This window comes from Siphateles boraxobius, unplaced genomic scaffold (assembly GCF_051911475.1).
Source record: "Siphateles boraxobius isolate OS27281-9 unplaced genomic scaffold, OSU_SipBor_1 30, whole genome shotgun sequence".
NCBI lineage: Eukaryota > Metazoa > Chordata > Actinopteri > Cypriniformes > Leuciscidae > Siphateles > Siphateles boraxobius.
Genome location: NW_027508920.1, coordinates 17,084,945 through 17,103,709, shown reverse-complemented (window position 1 = coordinate 17,103,709; position 18,765 = coordinate 17,084,945). Strand labels below are relative to the sequence as shown.

Sequence of the window (18,765 nt, the reverse complement as noted above, 5' to 3'; positions counted from 1 at the left end):
CCCCACAATGAAAATTCTTTCATTTACTCACTCTCTACTATTTGATTTTTTCCAAAGTAGCACAGTAGGACATTTTTGAAGCAACTCTGTTTCATACAACAACAGTTCAGAGTGAACAAAAAGGACACAAAGTATCATAAAAATAGTCCTTATGACTCCTATATTCCAAGTCCTCTAGAGTCATACGATCCAGTATAAAACAGAATTAAATTTTACTTGTTTTTTTTCACACACACACACACACACACACACACACACACACACACACACACACACACACACACACACACACACACACACACACACACACACACACACACACACACACACACACACACACACACACACACACACACACACAGACACACACACACAGACACACACACACACACACACACACACACACACGCACACAAAAACCCTCCACCAAAGCTTTGAAATGGACTACAGAAGACATAGTGGCTACAGAAATGGTTGACGCCATTTGGTTCTTGTGTGTCTTGAGGCCAAACATCATGACCTATGACCTGACCCATAAGCGCAACCTAGACTCGTTGAAAATACTGCCTACATTTCTGTAAAACCTGAAATATGTTAATTCAGGTACATTACAGTGCACTGGCAATGTTTTACGTAATGTAATTTGAAAGATGTAGTCATTGAATGCATTTTGTGCCAAAGCAATGATAAATGATCCACAGTTTAGCCCACATATACTTCTGTTGTGCTCACTGTGTGAAGAGTTTTGAAAAAGTGACCTAAGTATTGAGAAATCTGTCCTAGCGACTGTAAAAAACTGTATTATGTTGGTTGTTGTACGTATAGTACAGAAATTAAATGTCAGTGGGGCAAAAATTAATTTCGTTTACGACGTTTGAAATGAATTTAACACCCACACTTACCCTAAGTCTAACTGATAGTATGAGAAAAAGCAAACATGAGATAAAAACAAATTTGCTGAAGCAACCATACCATTTATCTCCCTTCTACAAGGATTTGAACTTTTTTGCAGACTGTAATTAACCATGTTTCACCTCATACTCGAGTGTTTCGCATCGCAAGTGTAGTGCTGTACCAGGTGAGCTACAGAGCAACTTTACTACATCAGAAAATCCATACATATAACACACGTTAAAGGGATAGTTTACCCAAAAATGACAATTCTGTCAGCATTTACTTACCCTCATGTTGTTCCAACCCCGTAAGACCTTCGTTCATCTTTGGAACACGAATTAAGATATTTTTGATGAAATCTGAGAGCTGGATCACTCCTCCATAGGCTTCTTCAGGGATTGAAACTTGCCAGCCCCGAAAAGTCATTAAAGACATCGTTAAAATAGTCCAAGTGACTACAGTGACTCAATCTTAAGTTTATTAAGCAACAAGAATACTTTTTGTGCGCAAAAACAAACAAAAATAACGACTTTATTTCAACTATTCATTTCCTTCTCTGTGGGCCTCTAGTCAGTTCACGTAGTGTGATTGCGTAGAGCTACGTCACACGTAGGCTCACTATTGGCCGACGCTAGTCATGTGTGTGATGCGTGTGACGTACAACAACAGAAGCTTACGCTATTACACTAGTGAACTGACTCAAGGCCCACAGAGAAGGAAATGAATAGTTGAAATAAAGTCGTTATTTTTGTCTGTTTTTTTGCGCACAAAAAGTATTCTCGTCGTTTGATAAACTTAAGATTGAGCCACTGTAGTCACTTGGACTATTTTAACGATGTCTTTAATGACTTTTCGGGGCTGGCAAGTTTCAATCCCTGAAAAAGCCTATGGACTAGTATGGAGGAGTGATCCAGCTCTCAGATTTCATCAAAAATATCTTAATTCGTGTTCCGAAGATGAACGAAGGTCTTATGGGGTTGGAACAACATGAGGGTGAGTAAATACTGACAGAATTTTCATTTTTTGGGTGAATTAACCCTTTAACCTGTATTTACGTCATGACAACTCTTGAAGCGTTTGGCATGGGAATGGGTATGACAATGTTAATGTATTTGGTCTTGGTGGAATAGATCTGCTACGTTGCTGTAATTGCTGCTGCTGCAGAGCAATTATGGGACTTGCTATTACCAATGCATACATGACACACTGCTGTTGTCATAGTCATCGTCTGCACCACTCTGTCTTCGACGGCACTACACTTCCCAGAATCCTCCTTGTCTCCTCACCTGAACTCACTCCCTCAATTACATACCTGTTCATCGTCCTCATCATCCATGTCACCTGTTTTCACCTCGTTATGCTTGATTTGTATCTGTATTTAGTTTGCTTCTGTTCAGTCAGTCCTTTTTAATGTTACAATGTTTTATGTGAGAGTTAACCTTCTGCCTGTCAACCTGTCTGTACCTGTTTGGAAGAATATATTAGTAAATGTTTGAATTGGAGGCTTTCGACTCTGCCTCTTAAACCCGCACCACTCCCGTGACAGCTGTGAGGAAGACATGCTGCTGCTGTCAGTGGTTAAATTGGCTTTTGTAGGGAGGGGAGCCCGTATTTACGGTGAATGGTCATCATTCAAAATCGTGCCGTAAAATGACTTAATGTGTTTTTACACCAAATGGGCTCTTTTTTCAGTATTAATGTGTAAGGTTGGGTTGAGTAGTTATTCAAGCAAAGAGAAATACTTTACAATTCACTTACTTTATTATTATTTTTTACCTTTAACAGGCAGGCAACGGATTTCACCCTCGGAAAATGTATGAAATCGAACATGTTTGAAAATATTGGTTGGCAATTATGTAAACATCTTTTTAAACAAGAAAAGTATGTTGATTTAAGAGAATCAGGGCCAATTTCTTTGGCAGTTTGTTATGTTTGACTTACAAACATTTTCCTTACAATAGGCTCTAAAAAGGCAGAAACGCTTAATGTCAGGTAACGTCCATAATAATTGCACTTTGGGTTCAATTTTATGCCAGTTTTCAGTGGTTAGGAGGGACAATAGGAGAGAGTAATTTGGTAATCATTGTTTAGGTCAATTAAACCCCGTTAAGCCTTTTCCTCGCCATAAGCACCAGTGTGGTTAAACATACAGACAGCTTACATTTCTTTCAGCTTTTATTGTTTTCCTATCACTTACCGGAGCAATGGAGTGGCGCTGTCTGTCCAGAAGAGGCAGACTTCAGAGAAGAAAGAGCCTCGCTTTCATTTGACCCAGATATCAACAGAGATGTCCATTTTTTAACGGCTCTGTTTCTGAAGTGACCCCCCCCCGTTCAATATCTCAGTTGACGTTTCATTAAACTGCTGATATAATGAGTTTTAAGTCTGGAACCACGGCAGCCAGCTACGAGATGAATTGTGAAAAAAAAGAAAAAAAAGTCAAAGGTTCAAGACTGTGAACAGAGGACTTCAGAGGTAGCTACTCGATTGCTCTAGCCGTTCGCGGGTTTCCATGGTAACGTGACGTCGCTGTTATGCTTAGAATTGTGACAGTTTTCCTGTAATGGCTGTGGGTGGGGTGCTGAACGCAGTGATTAATGCATTATGACGTCTGATAATTCCATGTAGCCTTAGTGTCTCTGTGTAGTCTTGCTAATTATGCAGTCTCATATGCCATGTATTTGCCAGGACATGAAAAATAATTCAAGTGGAATAACAATATTTGGTGCTGAAGGAGACGGAGCTGAGCTCCGGCAGGGTGTGTTGTGAACCTGAGGGGGTGGAGCTGTGCTTCGGTGCGCTCCGGCCCAATTTAACCTCTGGCTGCTGTACAATATAGTGCACATGAATTATCCATAGCATATGTATACAGGTGGAGCTGGGGAAGGTGGGGGGTTTCTGAAAGTGCGCTGCACTGCTAAGGCAAATGCTGACCAAGCATTTGAAAGTTGAGCATGCAAGCTCATTGTCTACTGATACTGCAGGAACCAATCAGCTGTGCCCTATGGAGAATTATATGTTTGCAACGTTTAAGTTGAGGACCTATTAGCCTGCGCCATCTAGAGTTTCATTACAGAGCTTTGTATTTGTTTACAAATCATGCACTATGTGAAAAAGTGTTTTAAGTTCATATTGTGCAAGGAACTGTATGTATTTTGCATGAAAATACATCTTTATTTATCGATTCTCTGCCCCTTTGATAATAATTTATGTGAAAAGGAACAAAAAATTTTGGTGTTTTACTGTCACAAGGGTTCACCGGGAAACTACAGTGAGATGTATGTATATGTACGTTTTTGCAGTTTTTCGTCATGTAGTTTCAATGAGCCTGGTTTGATGGCATATTTTTCCTAAGCTTCAGGGGAGGGCATGACAATGGCATATAATTCTCTCTGTTCATCACACAAAGCGATTTTATGATTTTTTTGGAATATAGTGCAAGAGTCATTATTGGTGCTTTTTGGAGCTTTACAATTGTGGTCACTATTAGTGTGGTCATTGCTTGTAAAACAGCTGCATCAGATTTCTCCTTTTGTGTTTCCACTGAAAGAATAACAACAGTATGAGGTTTTGGATCAACTTTAGTGCACATAATGTAAATAATGACAGAATATTTATTTTTGGGACTTTGGGAACTGGGACTTTATTGTTTTTGTGGAGAGTGCAACATTCACTGAAACAGAGGGAAAGAACAAGAAAGTTACTGTAGATGAAAACCAGCAGAAGAGGAATAAAGTGATGAAATAAAGAGGAGATCTGCTGTAACTCGATGCAGTTGTCTCGCTGCTTTACTGTCTTTTTCTTTATTTTCTCTCTCTCTTTTTTCCGTCCCTGCCTCCGTCTCTCTTTCTTTCAGCACTCTTCTTGTGTGGTCCGGAGCTCATAGTCATTCCCAAACAATCGGCATTAATCCAGCGAGTTTGGGGTCTTGAGTGCAGCTCTGCCAGAGAGCGTGTTCTTCCGCAGGCTCACGCTGGCCTGTTTGGAGGCACGCTATAGGCCCCACTCACCCACACCAAAAGCCCAGCGCCCAGGGCCCTTTCTCAGGGACCCCTCATCCACTCATCCCCTAAACCCAGAGTAAGATTAACCACCACCGCGGCCTGGAATGTGCTCCCTGGCTGGTCTTACAGTAAATTGCCGTAATCAGCCATTAGTCTAATGCAGCTATTTACTGAACTCTGCACATTCATCACTCTCTTCCTCTCCCATGTTCTGTTGTTCTCTCTCTCTCGCAAGCACTCTTTCCTCACCAGACTCTTCAATGATGGACTGGAGTGTTTTAACAGGCCCATAACTCACGCTTTAAGACAAAACAGGGCCCCTGATAGGAGGACAACGTGACCTGACTCTCTTAACTGATATGCATAGGAAAGAAATATCTCAAAATTGCTTTAATATTTCTTCTAGACAGCAATGACATGAAATGGAGATCTTTCAGTCGGCATTAAAGCCAAATGAACCCTTATTTGCTTTCGAAATGCACATTTAGTATCTCATTGTCTTTTGTCTGTTTGGCTTCAGCATTAACCTCTGCTGGAAGATGCTTTTTCTACACCATTATGTATAGGCATTTTTTCCATTGACATCCTTTCAACGTTTTATAATATAATCTGTGTGCATTCTGCAATACATTTTCAATATTATTTTTAATCCAATTGTCCCACAAGTCAATTATCATTTACATTTATTTAATCATTTCATATTTATTCTTTTAAACTGGTTCAGCTGATGAGTTGAATCAGGTGTGTCTGATTAGGGAGACACATGCTGTGTCCCAATTCGCCTACTTATACTTTTTCGAGTCGAGTCACAAGTCATAAAATTTGGGACTCGAGTACATGTTAAGTCCAAGTCATGCGACTCGAGTCCACAACCCCTGAATATTATGGATAGTATGCACAATGGGACGCAGGGATACAAAATCTGTAGAGTTGAGAACCACACTTATCTCAAGTACATTGTTACTGCATTGTTAATATTTTGAGGTGTCAGTCATATTTTTGTCAACAGTAGGCCTATGTTTAAATATCGTCATTGTTCATTTCTTCAGCTTGTCTTCGTTACCATTGACCAAATCCCCCAAAAACTTTTTTAACTAAAGTTTTTGTCAGTAATTTTTTTGTCAGTGATGAGATTAACACAGTTCAACAACTGACTTGTTTGTGTCTTTGTGTCTCATTAGGGATTTTATGAGAAACACCTGAGACAAAGTACTTCAACAAAACAAAATGGAGAACTCCATTAAAGTAACACCAGGTAACTTTTGCTCTCGGGGTCCCCCTATAGTTGGGAAACAGTATTGTCCTCTACTACTGTCGTAAACTCTGTCATCCTACATGCACGTGCATTTGTTGACAACCATGATAGCCCTGAACACTGTAGGAGGAGGTCACATGCAGTTGTTCTGCTTGAGTCGCGTGTGAAATGTCTTCATCCCAGGTAAAGTGCAATATATTTCAGCATGTCATGAATATAATTTCATGGGTTTTATTTTTTTTCTAACGACAAATGATCGCGATGATCACGTTTACAAGCCAGCGTCCTTATAGTTGCCTAGTCTATTGGTTACCATTTTACTGAATCTATATGATACTTCAATGCAATCTTTGAGTGGTAGATAATAACCATATATCGTCAATATTATAATATCAAGCTACCATAAATGAATCTGCAAATTTTACAAATCGATTTGCATTATAGCTTGAGGCAAGACAAATAAACAAATATCACAGAGTATATTAGGTATCCTAGAATATGATTTTGTACATCTTATATATTTACTTGCAAGAATGTAGCCCCTTCCAAACTTGTACACGCCGTTTAGACATAGGCTTTCATTTGATTTTTTTCTTTGTACATGTTGAGTAGAGTACACTTTTTAGGTCAAACATTTGCTATTTGCATTTCATCGATTGCAAAGTTCAAATCAGAACGAGAATGCTAGCGATAGCTAACCATCAAAAACTAGAATATCGTTTACTAGCTACCAGATTGATAATTCGCAACTCTACTATCATTACTTGATTCATGAAGATAAACGGAGGATAAGATAGCTTCCGTAACATAGTCAGGCAGACAAAAACAACAACAAAGAGATGGTATGCAAGCAATATACTTACTAGTCCAAAAGCATGAAAGCCAGGTCTGCATCGGTCGGGCACCCCTCCTCCTCCTTCAGCTCACGCCAGCGAGAAAATGCTGGCCCAATGTTGATACTCGTTCTGCCTTTAACGCGATCACTTTCTCTTTTTCTCTTTTTGCTTTGCTCCGATAAAACCTTTGCTTTCTTGGTTTTCTGTGCTGCTTTGGCCATGACTATAACATTTAGCTCGCACGTCCGATTTTAAGGAAGTGGCGTGGTGGTGGAAGTGACGTATATGCCGTAAAGCAGTCGAATTTTGTAGTTCTCTTTGTTCGCCGGTTACTACCCGAAACCCGAAGTTTAAAAGTACGATTAAAAACGCTACAGGCGTTCAGGCTATGGCAGACGTGTCATTCAACCTATTGTAAGTCGATGTACCATCACAAGAGACTTGGAAATATATTATGAAGGTTGAAAAGTTACCTAGTGTTACTTTAAGGCTATGTTTACACGGAAACGATCTGAAGAGAAAACGCAAAAGTGGCGTTGCGTTATCACTTTTTATACTGCGTTTAGACGAGCGTTATAGGGGGAAAAACTGCGTGCATAAGGTGACGCAAAAGTGTGTGAAATTCGATGTAGTATGCACTCCAGGCGGCTAGGTGGCAATGTGAAGCACTGCCACACAACAACACCAAGTCTGCGCGCCTGCGTACAATCTTCCTTCTACTTCTCTCGCTAGTAGCGCAAAATCAAACCATGGCAAAGCGAACAGCAAAAAGACTCTTGTACGTTTATCAGAGCTGCTAGGGTAACTTTAAGATCCGACGTATGGAAATTATCCGACATGTTGGTTGTTATTTTCCTGTACTGGCGCATGCCTTTGACGTAAATGCGTATGCGACGAGAGCCACCGTGAGCAGATTTGCGTTTTTACCCTTTAGACGGGAACGCGACGGTGGAGCATTTTTAAGATTTCCACTCTAGAGGGTGGTTTCACTTTTTTGCATTTTTAAGCCCCAAAACGGCGTCGCCGTGTAAACGAAAGGCACATCTGATAAAATATTGTTACGTTTTCACCCGTGAGCGTTCTCGTGTAAACAGGGCCTAAGTCTAATGAGCTATGAAAGAGAAACTTCAGAGCAATACAATTTTCCTCTGGGTATAGGCCGCCTTAACTACATTTCTCTCTCTCTCTCTCTCTCTCTCTCTCTCTCTCTCTCTCTTCATTTCCTTACCAAATCACCCACACAGACTGGTCATTACTCAGCTCTTGGAGCCCTTGAAACCGTATCCGCCTGGGCCCCTCCCAGGAGCAGCGTGTGCTTGTGCGAAGGATACAGAGGAGAACCAGGTCACCAGCCCCGTTACAGCCATTACAGTAATCATGGTTGGCATTGTTAATTGTTTTTTTCTTCATGGAGGCTAATGAAGTATTGGGGGGGCTTGTGTAATGAGTTCTCGTGGGTGGTGGTGGAGGCGGGCAGGACAGGTGGAAGGAAGAATAAAAGCCGTGAAAGAGAGGCACTAGAGGCGTAATTGAATTGTCAGTCCAGGTTATGATTAGTAGACGCACATCCAGCCATGTGAGAAATGAATTTCATGGCCATTGATTCTGCGATTTCTGTTGGAATGCCCGGAGAGCTGTAACCCTTTCACCCTGAAAAACCCTCTCCCTCTTCGCAGCACGAGGTCAGACCAATGAGAAGATAAATGCCACTTGGTTTAATGTTTTATTATCTAGTATGATCTAAGTGCTCAAATACTTTGATCATGACTTTTGGGGCCACTGGATATACAGAAAGAGAGAAAAAGTGTCAGAGAATAACATCCCACAGCAAAGGATTCTTATTTTTCTTTGGCAAATCAAATGAAGACATGCATGTAAAATAAATCAGCTATTCTCGCATGGATAGCCACTCTCACCTCAAACTAAGTCAACATTGGCTTGATTTTTGCTGTGTAGGCAGAAGACGTGTAGAGAGCTTTGTCTGACTTTGTGTTAGTTTTATCTCCTCCCAAACAAAAGGAGTGTAAGACGCCAGGTGGAATCCCACACATTCATCATAAACTTCTATGGGAAACGGGCAGAACCGTAGGAAAGAAAAATGACAAATGAGATCTTTGTAAAGACCCCATGAAATCAAAATTGGAGTTTTGTGGCTTTACAGGGATAGGTTACCCAAAAATAAAAATTCTGGCATCATTCGCTCACCCCCATATCATTTGATGTCACCCATGTGCTAGTGTTTTTCTAAAAATAATCTTCCAGGGGACATACAGTATATATTTAACATTTACAGTTTTTCCTATACCTGCAAAATGTTATTTATGACCCAATAAGACCTTAATAATCACATATTGGGTTGGTTGAGTTTAAGAACAGACCAAATTGTCTCTATGTTCAGATTTGGCAAGTTAATAAAGTCTCTTCGAAATCTCAATATAAATTATATTTCTTATCAAATACAGAGCTATGCTAAACTGTGCATTTGTATTTATTTCATATTTTGCCGTTCTTGCCTTTACCAGATAGGGTAGTGGATGAACTGTCCAGTGTTAAAAAATTATTATTTTTTTTATCCTAAGGAGATTTAGGAGAAACATCTGACACAAAGTTGATACATTTAAGAGACATAACTGAAAACCCCATTAAAGGGGACCTGCCATGCTCTATTTCAAATTCCTGATTTTGTTCATAGGTTTTCAAGCTTGGTTGTGTTTCCAAAAAATACACACTATTTTCATTATCATTGTTGCTGCACCTCTCTTTGTCACCACTGTGTTCATGGACCTTTTAGTTAGTTGTCATTTGTCACATGTTTCTTTGTTATGTTTCCCGCCACTAGTCTGTCTCCCTGGTTACCATCATTAGATCATCTGTATCACCTGTGTCCTATTAATTACCATCATCTGTTTTTGCTATTTAGTTCCTCCTGTTAACTCTGTCTTTGACCGATCTCAGTTATGTATGGTTGTTAATCCTGTCTGTCTGTCTGTCTGTCTGTCTGTCTGTCTGTCTGTCTGTCTGCTTGGAGAACCGTCATTAAAATAGATGATTACTGAGTTTAATCTGTTTATCTTTGTCTTCCTATCTAAGCCAACCATGACACTCTTCCCATTTGTCTGTTTAGTTACGGTCTCTATGAAGCCCCTCCTTCCGAAAAGCTTAATGTGCTCTGGTCAGCTGGACCAGTGTGTTGTGATTGGTCAACCACTTGACCGTATTTTGGAAATGTCACAGTCCTTACCATAATCGCAAGTCTCAACACTATTAACACAACTCAACCAGACCTCACCCTTTTTTGTGTGAATGCCTTTGGTGGGAATTATCTAAATGAGAAACATTGTGACATGTATGTCCAGAAGAAAACATGATTACAATTGAGGTGTTTCAGGGAGCTCAGAAACAGTGCACACTGATATAGAAAATAACTTTCTTTGGAGTGCTTTGTAACTTTTCAGACCTTTTTCATGCTCAAACAGCAACATTACACAAAGTTAAAAATGTAAAAAAGAACATTTAATCTCTGTTCAACATGTTTCCTGTCAGTATCTTCATATCCATACAAAGTTGTGAAGACACTGAAGAGAAAGATGGAATATAATACTGTATATAGAGAAACATTCCAAAGATTGTTTTCCATGCTGCCCATTCACTCTTCCATTAACTCCATCCAAGCGTTGAAACAGGACTGTGGAATGGGCAATGGATATTTACTCTGGCAGATTGACGGCCCGGGCACTAGACTTCTCCATCCAGCAGTAATGCTTCACCTTCCTCTGCCTCCGTTCACCGAGCCTCCGCCCTGCCACTTCACGCCAAACCATTCATTCCTATCTAATGCCACATGCTGACCATTGAAGCTATCATTTCTTTGTTCATCTTCTACAGTCTGTCTCTCTCTGCCTTACACACACACATTGCTCTCTCTATGTGCATGTCCTCCCCTCTGTGTGTTTATTTTCCTGAGTGTGCTCAGAGTGGGGAGATGTGTATGCCGTAATAGTTCAGACACTGCAGCACTCTGTTGGTCCGCCCAAAGGGGACATGATTCCATCATGGAAAACGGTGCATGTCAGAATGTTTTGTTGGTGTGAATTGTGTTATCCCTCCAAATGCGCATCAGATTTGTGTGAAAAATCTTGTGTTTTTGGAAGAGAACTCCCTCTCCCATTCTGGAGACTTACTGTGTGTGTGGTTTGTGAGGTTTTCACTGGTACTGTTTATTACTTTGCACCCCTTATGGCCACTTTTAACCCTGGGTAAAGCAATGTTTAACATAGCGAGTTAGCCCTTTTAATCCAGATTATTAACGCTTCTCGGCCGTCGCTAGCGGGGCGAGCGGTGGTGACGATTATTGGGGAAATCTTGGGATTTCAACCCCCCAACCTGCACTGGGGCACCAGATACCCCAGATACAGCCATGCCTCCTTCAGAGCAGGGTTAAGAAAATGTATTAAATAAGTGTATTTAATACATTTATTTTTCAGTCAGCCTTGTTAAATGTACTGCACATGACATGCAAATTAAAATAGATATTGTGGCTACAAATTAAAAATATGTTCCTATGTTTTATTAATTTGTTCTCTTATTTTAGTTCAACTGTTGCCACATTTCCCTAATTCTTTCCCTCATTTTAATTCTGGCCACGGCTGAACTAAAATGACTAAATGGGGAAATGTAAACATCGGAGTTTAATAGCAACTCTCCCTCCGCAGTGTAAAGCTGTGACAATTGAGTGCATGAAGTGTCCAACATTCCTTTTTCTTAATGGTATACTTTTTGGTGAACACACTACCCTCACTATTTATATTACAAATCAGCAGAATAATGCATAAGTATGTGAATTGGTACGCACCTTAAACTAGCAATTGGTAAACATAATTGGTAACTATGGAAAGAAGTTAAGACGTAAAAAACCAACCCCAAAAAAGAAAGGAACTAATCACAGGTAACCCAGGGACAAAAGTAAACAGAAAAACATATCAGCTTAAAAGTCCACAAAACAGAACATAAACGTGATAGTATTAATTAAATATATACAGCACCAGAGAACAGTTTGTGCACATGTTTGTACACATTATTTATTAATACTCTTTACAAATATTTTATCACATCAAAATAAAAAGCAGATTATTCAACTTATGTTAAAAAGGTATGAGAATTGTGCTGTGACTAATGATAAACTCATTACAATATCTTATATTATGATTATGGACATTTTCCCAGCCAAAAATTGCCTCCTGGTATCCTTTTTAAAAAGTATTGAGGGATTTTCCATGTATATTGGATATTTGTTGGCTGCCTTTCCTTCAATCTTAGGTTAACATATCTTCTAAAGACATTTCTAGGCAAAATAAAACATTAAAATATTTATAGTGCATATATATAGCGTTGAGGTCATATGCTAGAGTTATCCTAAGTTGACAAAATAAACTTCTAGCGGACATATACTTTTAAATATCTGCATCTTACATACAGATAAAAAGGTTACACTTTATTTCGATAGTCCACTTTAGACATTCTACTAACTATAAGTAACTTTTCAAATACATGTCAACTAACTCTCATTAGAGTAATGGTAGACTGTCATTAGAGTGTTAGGTTATGGTTAGGTGTTAGGGTTTGGGTTAGTAGAATAAGTTGACTTGTAGTTGTCAAGTTACTTATAGTCAGTTAAATGCCTGATGGGGGAACATCACAATAAAGTGTTAGCAGATATTAAGCAGACAGTCTACTAATACTCTAATGAGTTAGTTGACATGTAGCTGCAAAGTTACTTATAGTTAGTTGAATGTCTAAAGTGGACTATCGAAATAAAGTGTTACAGATAAAAAACAACAACTATATTTGTATAAAATATGAACTTCATATATAGATTAGTGGCTTTTTTTACTGAGTGAAATAATATCTATGTGATTTTATTGTTTTGTTGTTGTTTTATTCACATATATATTGATGATGTTCATATATGAATGCAGTTGAGGATGTATCTGTGTGTATGGTGCTTGCACACTAGAGTGTGTGTGTGTGTGTGTGTAACCTCTGTGGATGAGTAGATATGTGTGAATGAGCAGTAAGCTCAGTTCCTGACCTCCCCGCTGTGTGTCTTAATGAGGGGTTGATTGGATTGGCAAGCTGGATCAGGGATTGGGAATGAACCGAGCCTGAGCAGAACCCCTGATGGCAGCCAAAATGAAGGGGACAAACCTGAGAGAGAGAGAGAGACTACCACTGAGCTCTATTCTCTGAGCTTATACGCCCAATATGAGGGATTAGAATGTGTGCGTGTGTGTAGCATTCAGAACTGTGTTCAATAGGTCCAACCTTGTTAAAAAGAATGGACAGGACACATGAGGGGCCAAGGAAGTTGTCGGGTCCTTTGGCCCCAAAACAAACCACTGAAGTGTGATAGAAAATAGCTGAGAAATGTTCAGGTTTACTGAGGTTAAATGAGGCAAGAACACGAACTGTGAAGGGCAATGGGAACATTACAAGAGCCTTGTTTATACAGCATGGAGTATAATAGGAATTTGTCTTTATTAAGGACCTCAGGGAGAAGACTAGAACCGTTTATAAGGACCTAAGAGAGCACTTGAGTTTCAATAATGTAGTGTTGGCTGTAGTACTGCAGGATTTTACTGGACCTTACTCACTCAAACACATTTATTATTCATAGTCATTGAAACTCAAATGCATTACAGCCCAACCCACATACTCACAGGACCAGACATATTCTTTTTTTATCAACTTGCCTTCAACAGTACAAATATCTGTAATTATGCAGATTAACTAAATATTTAATGGGAATTGAAGATGCAATTATTGAAAATGCTGGAAACAGCATGTCTGTATGTTGTATTGTGTATTTTCTTGGAAAGTTCCACTAGTTTCAGGCTGAACAATGAAAGGTCTGAAGTTATTTTGAACAAAAGCTGTGTGAGAGAGAATAGAACTGTGCATAAATCCCCTCCAGTTTCTTATTCTCCCTCTTTTTCCCATTCCTTCATTCCCTCTCTTTCTCCGCTGGGTAATTGTAAGTCTTCCGGCTGGGCCGGCCATGGCTCCTTATGGTCTCAAACAGGATTAGTGGAGCCTGTGGCTCCGGCTTCTCTGTCTGGATTTGCCAGCATTACCATAGCGATGCCACTTCTGGTGTGCTGTAATTACCCAACCACCAGGAGGCCTAATGCTGGGGGCAAAGCCCTCTGTCCTTACATACAGAATATTCAGACTGGCTTTCCTCAGGTCAGACTAAACTTGCAACTAACATCAGAATTGGCTAGTTTGGCACACCTATCTGTCTATAGAAATATATGGGAGTGCCTGCCTGAGTAGGCTGAGCAGAAATTGCAGGGAATGTCACCCGGGTCACGGCACCAACTCAACTGGGCCAAGCCGTGCGGGACTCAAACCAGCATGAGAGCTGAGAAGCTAAAGACCGGAGCCGTTAGCACAGCTATCTCATATTACAAACACCAATATCATGCATGGTTTGTCTCCATGATTATACATGGACTGATAAGAGTGTACGATAATCCCTGAATGCACTGTAAAGGGCTTTGAATAAAAGTGTCTGTCAAATGGATACATGTCACAATGTTTTAACTCTTTCCCCACCAGCATTTTTTTAAAAAGTTGCCAGCCACCGCCAGTATTTTTGATAATTTTCACAAAAATAGAATGGCCCCCAGAATATCTGAACATGCAATATATCAAAAGGAAGAACAGAGCCTTATTCTAGCTTCATGCATTCAAAAAGCTGAGAAAATAGCTTTTTTTCCCAAAGTCGATAACATGTTTAAGCAATGCTTTCTTTGCTTGTGTCTGCTCCTTTTTTGCTGGTGTTTTGATCTGGACATTCTCTACTCTTTCAGAAGATGCGTAATAGCGCCCCTACCATATAATACTTAAAACACGGAAAGCCGGAAAAATCTGTCAATGACGGGAAGCGTTGTCTCATAAATGATGGAAAATTCCATCAATGGCGGGGAAAGAGTTAATGCGCTGCCCACATAAACAACATTTTAAAGCTTTATAGACATGAAGCCTGTTCCAAAAGGAAGCATAACATTCATTGCTCAGAGAAAAAAAAAGAGAGATAACATGCTTCTGTCCTGAGTTTGTTTGCCCTAGATTCAGTGTTTATATTGTCATTAAAGTAGTGCTTGCATGTGGATTCTCTCTCCCTCATCCCTATGCACCTGTTACAGTGCTTTAGTATGTGCCCTTTTTTAATGTATGACAAAATACTTTTAAAACCTAAAATACTTAATAGTAAAACATTTATTTTGACAATATAACAGTGCCCATTTATAAAAGTGTACATCAGTTGTGTGTTAAGCAACATAGTCATGAAAGTGTACTCTCTTTAAGTGGCCTTTTATTAATTAATATTATAGTAGTTGCCAGTGTAGTTTTAAAAAAAAAGTAGTCTGTACTTTTAATATTTTAGGTAAAAGTGCACATTCAATACAATTCAATACAAATAACCAGCAATTTGTTGTGCGTGAACTACTCTACGCCGATGCTGCTGCTTTATGCTTGTCATCTCCGGATCAGCTTCAAATCCTGATAGATCGATTTGCCGAATCATGCGACAAATTTGGACTCACCATTAGCCTGAAAAAGACTGTTACAATGTCACAGGCCCTTGACTCTCATACTTTCACAATCAATGAGACCCCCCTTGAAGAAGTTGAGATGTTCACAGGGGCGGATCTAGAAAAAACATTTATGGGGTGGCGAGAGGGAGGCAGGAATTTTTGAGGGGTGGCAACAATGGCAGACGAATATACTGAATTTAATCACAGCTATCACTGTTTGATGAGAAATGGTATGTACACACTACAAAAGGGCATAGACTGCCATTTAAGAACTCATACAGACAAATGAGTCATGGAAGTCTCATGGAATCAATGTCTTGCACTTGAGGTTTCATGTGAAACAGTTCATATTATGGGGCATGCCCCAACCCCCCCCCCGGGATTTAAAAAAGAAAAAATAAACCATTAAATGACACTTTCTGGAGAGTTTTGTGCAAAGAAATGGAGAAATTAAGTATTACATGATATGTGAAAAACTGCAAGGTTAAAAGCATATACTTTGCATTGTTGTAGTATCAACAGGTATTAGGACATTTAGCATTTACATTACTGTTAATCAGTCATCACTTGATTACACATTGTATTACCTTGTTATGATATAGTGACCCATACAATGTGCCAAACATTAAGTGCCGCATGAAGAGACAGTAGCCATGTTTCCATCCACACCTTTTTATCCGAATTAAGTGATATCGAATGAAAAATGCCTTATGGAAACAGTAAAATACGATTAAATTTCATGAATATCGACTCAAATGAAATACGTTCGGTCTCATCGGATTTTATCTTGATCGATATACGGCAAATGCGATAAAAGCTGATGGAAACGTTATTTGCCGAATAAATAATGAATTGTGATTAAGTTTTAGGCCCTTTTATGGTTGCAACACGCCACAAAACATAGAATAAGACGAGTTCATTTCCGGCCAGTATTCCCGCTTTGTTTGCGCACACATGGCGGATGTCAACAAAGACAGATGTAAGTGGACAAAGCAAAAAAATGCTTCAACCAAAGGGTTTCCGTGAAGTGTCTCTGAACCACGATCTCCCAGAACTGATGGAGCGCTGTCGTTCCCACACCACAGGCTGCCTCCGTTGTCGTCGGGCATTTACGTGCATCTGCATCATCATAGCAATGTGTTTATAGAGTCGTTGCTTTCTTATGTTAGGTTTGCTTGTTATTACGTGGCTTGGTTGAATTCTAATGTAGAACGCGGTGTGTTATTTCTTGTTAACAGACTGCGGAGCTGCTAAGTATAACACACCGTTGCCATGGACGCAGTTCAGAGACGGAACAGACTATTTTCTTTAGCAGAAGCACTACTCGTTTTAAATCAATAAACTCCTTTTTAAGTTAATATTTTGTGTCAAATTATTGATTTATTTGGTAGGTAGCCATGTAATAAGCAGGATAATGTATAGCGAGGCGGTTGTTAGCGAATACAACCCCTTCAGGCTAACAACCGCCTGGCATATACATTTTCCCTTACATATGTCGCTATCAGCTGGCACATAAGCACTATTAGGCTCCGTTTTGTCTAGCAAAACTTTGTTCGCAAAAGTTTGCTTGAATGTTGTTCGATTCAGTGCGAAAATGAATGGAAACACCTTAAAATGTCTCAAATCAATTCGATATACCAATTTGATCGCAAAACAGCATGTGACGTCATTACGTACAGGTTTTTATTCGCTTTAAAGCCGTTGGATGGAAACACACTTTCACCAGCTTTATTCGCATGAGTTTTTTTACCGAACTTCAGATAATTCGGTTGACAAGAGGATGGAAACATGGCTAGTGCAGCATATTACAGTAGCAACAGCTGAGAAGATTCGGGTCTCTGGTGACCAGTCCACCTCACACACACTTCCTTCTCCTATTCTATCTCTTTACTACAACACACACACACACACACACACAAACACACAAATACACACACACACACACACACACACACACACACACACACACACACACACACACACACACACACACACACACACACACACACACACACACACAGCCTACTCTGCATCATTTCACATCCAGGTATGCACAAGTCACAAAAATTTTAATCAATCTATCCTTGTGGAAAGGTTAATTGGTAGCTAAAAGTAGGTCTACCAAGTCTTATATTTCTGTAATTCACACAGATCAAATACAAATATGCTGACTGAATAGATTGCTAGTTTATTTTGAGTAGCCAGCTAGCAGTTCTCTTGGCAGTTTACTGATAATCCGGTGTCTGAAGTAAAATGCTCAAAACATCTCCTGAGAAAAATCATCACATGGTCTGTGACATGGTCTGACATGGTCTCAACCTAGTCTTGGTTATTTAATTTTTATTTAATTTAATCTCTTTTCCTTACCTTGTCATTCAGGGCACTTTTTGTACATTTCTGAAACGTTTGCGCGCTTCCACATCCTGCGCAACTACGGATCTCCCAGGAACATTCATTACATATTGCTGGGTACATTTATCCGTGTCACCTAGATGCGCGTGCAAGAGACTGTTTAATCAAATTAATCATGGTCGACTGACAACGAGATTAAGCCCCGGCCCAATTTAACCACTGGGAATAAGTGACCATACAATGTCATCTCACGTAATAGGAGATAGAAGTATGATAGAAATAAGGGGCATTATCACAGGAAAAACATTAAGGCAAGACACGGGTGATGAGTCGCAGATCTGTGAGAGTTTTCAAATCAAATCAGTCTCTTACCGCTCTGACGTAATCTCGTGCTGCATTCACTGCAGTCGGACATTGGAGATTCGCGCTCGTAAATTGTCAAATGGGCCACAACTTTTAATTTGTTGCTGCCAACTGGGGCTTTCTTTTAGGGTGGAATTTCCCACCCCATGCCACCCCGGTAGATCCGCCCCTGGATGTTCACCTATTTGGGTTCTACAATGACTCGAAATGCAACACTTGATCTCGAATTGGGTACCAGACTTGGTAAAGCAGCTTCTACCATAGGAAGACTAACTAAATGAGTTTGGCTGAATAAGCACCTGCCTGTCCGAACTAAAGTCAGTGTCTATGAAGCCTGTGTCCTGAGCATTCTCCTCTTCGGAGTAGAAAGCTGGCCAACCTATCGCCCACAAGAAAGTAGACTCAGTGCTTTTCACACCGGAAACCTACGGTTCATCATAGGAAAAACCTGGGAATACAAG

General features: G+C 39.8%; 1 protein-coding gene across 1 annotated transcript in view; it reads left to right on the top strand.

Annotated features, from left to right (window-relative positions):
* Window positions 1-18,765, top strand: part of LOC143757334 (uncharacterized) — a 252,183-nt gene that overhangs the window by 26,783 nt on the left and 206,635 nt on the right. The gene's annotated exons all lie outside the window — the stretch shown is intronic.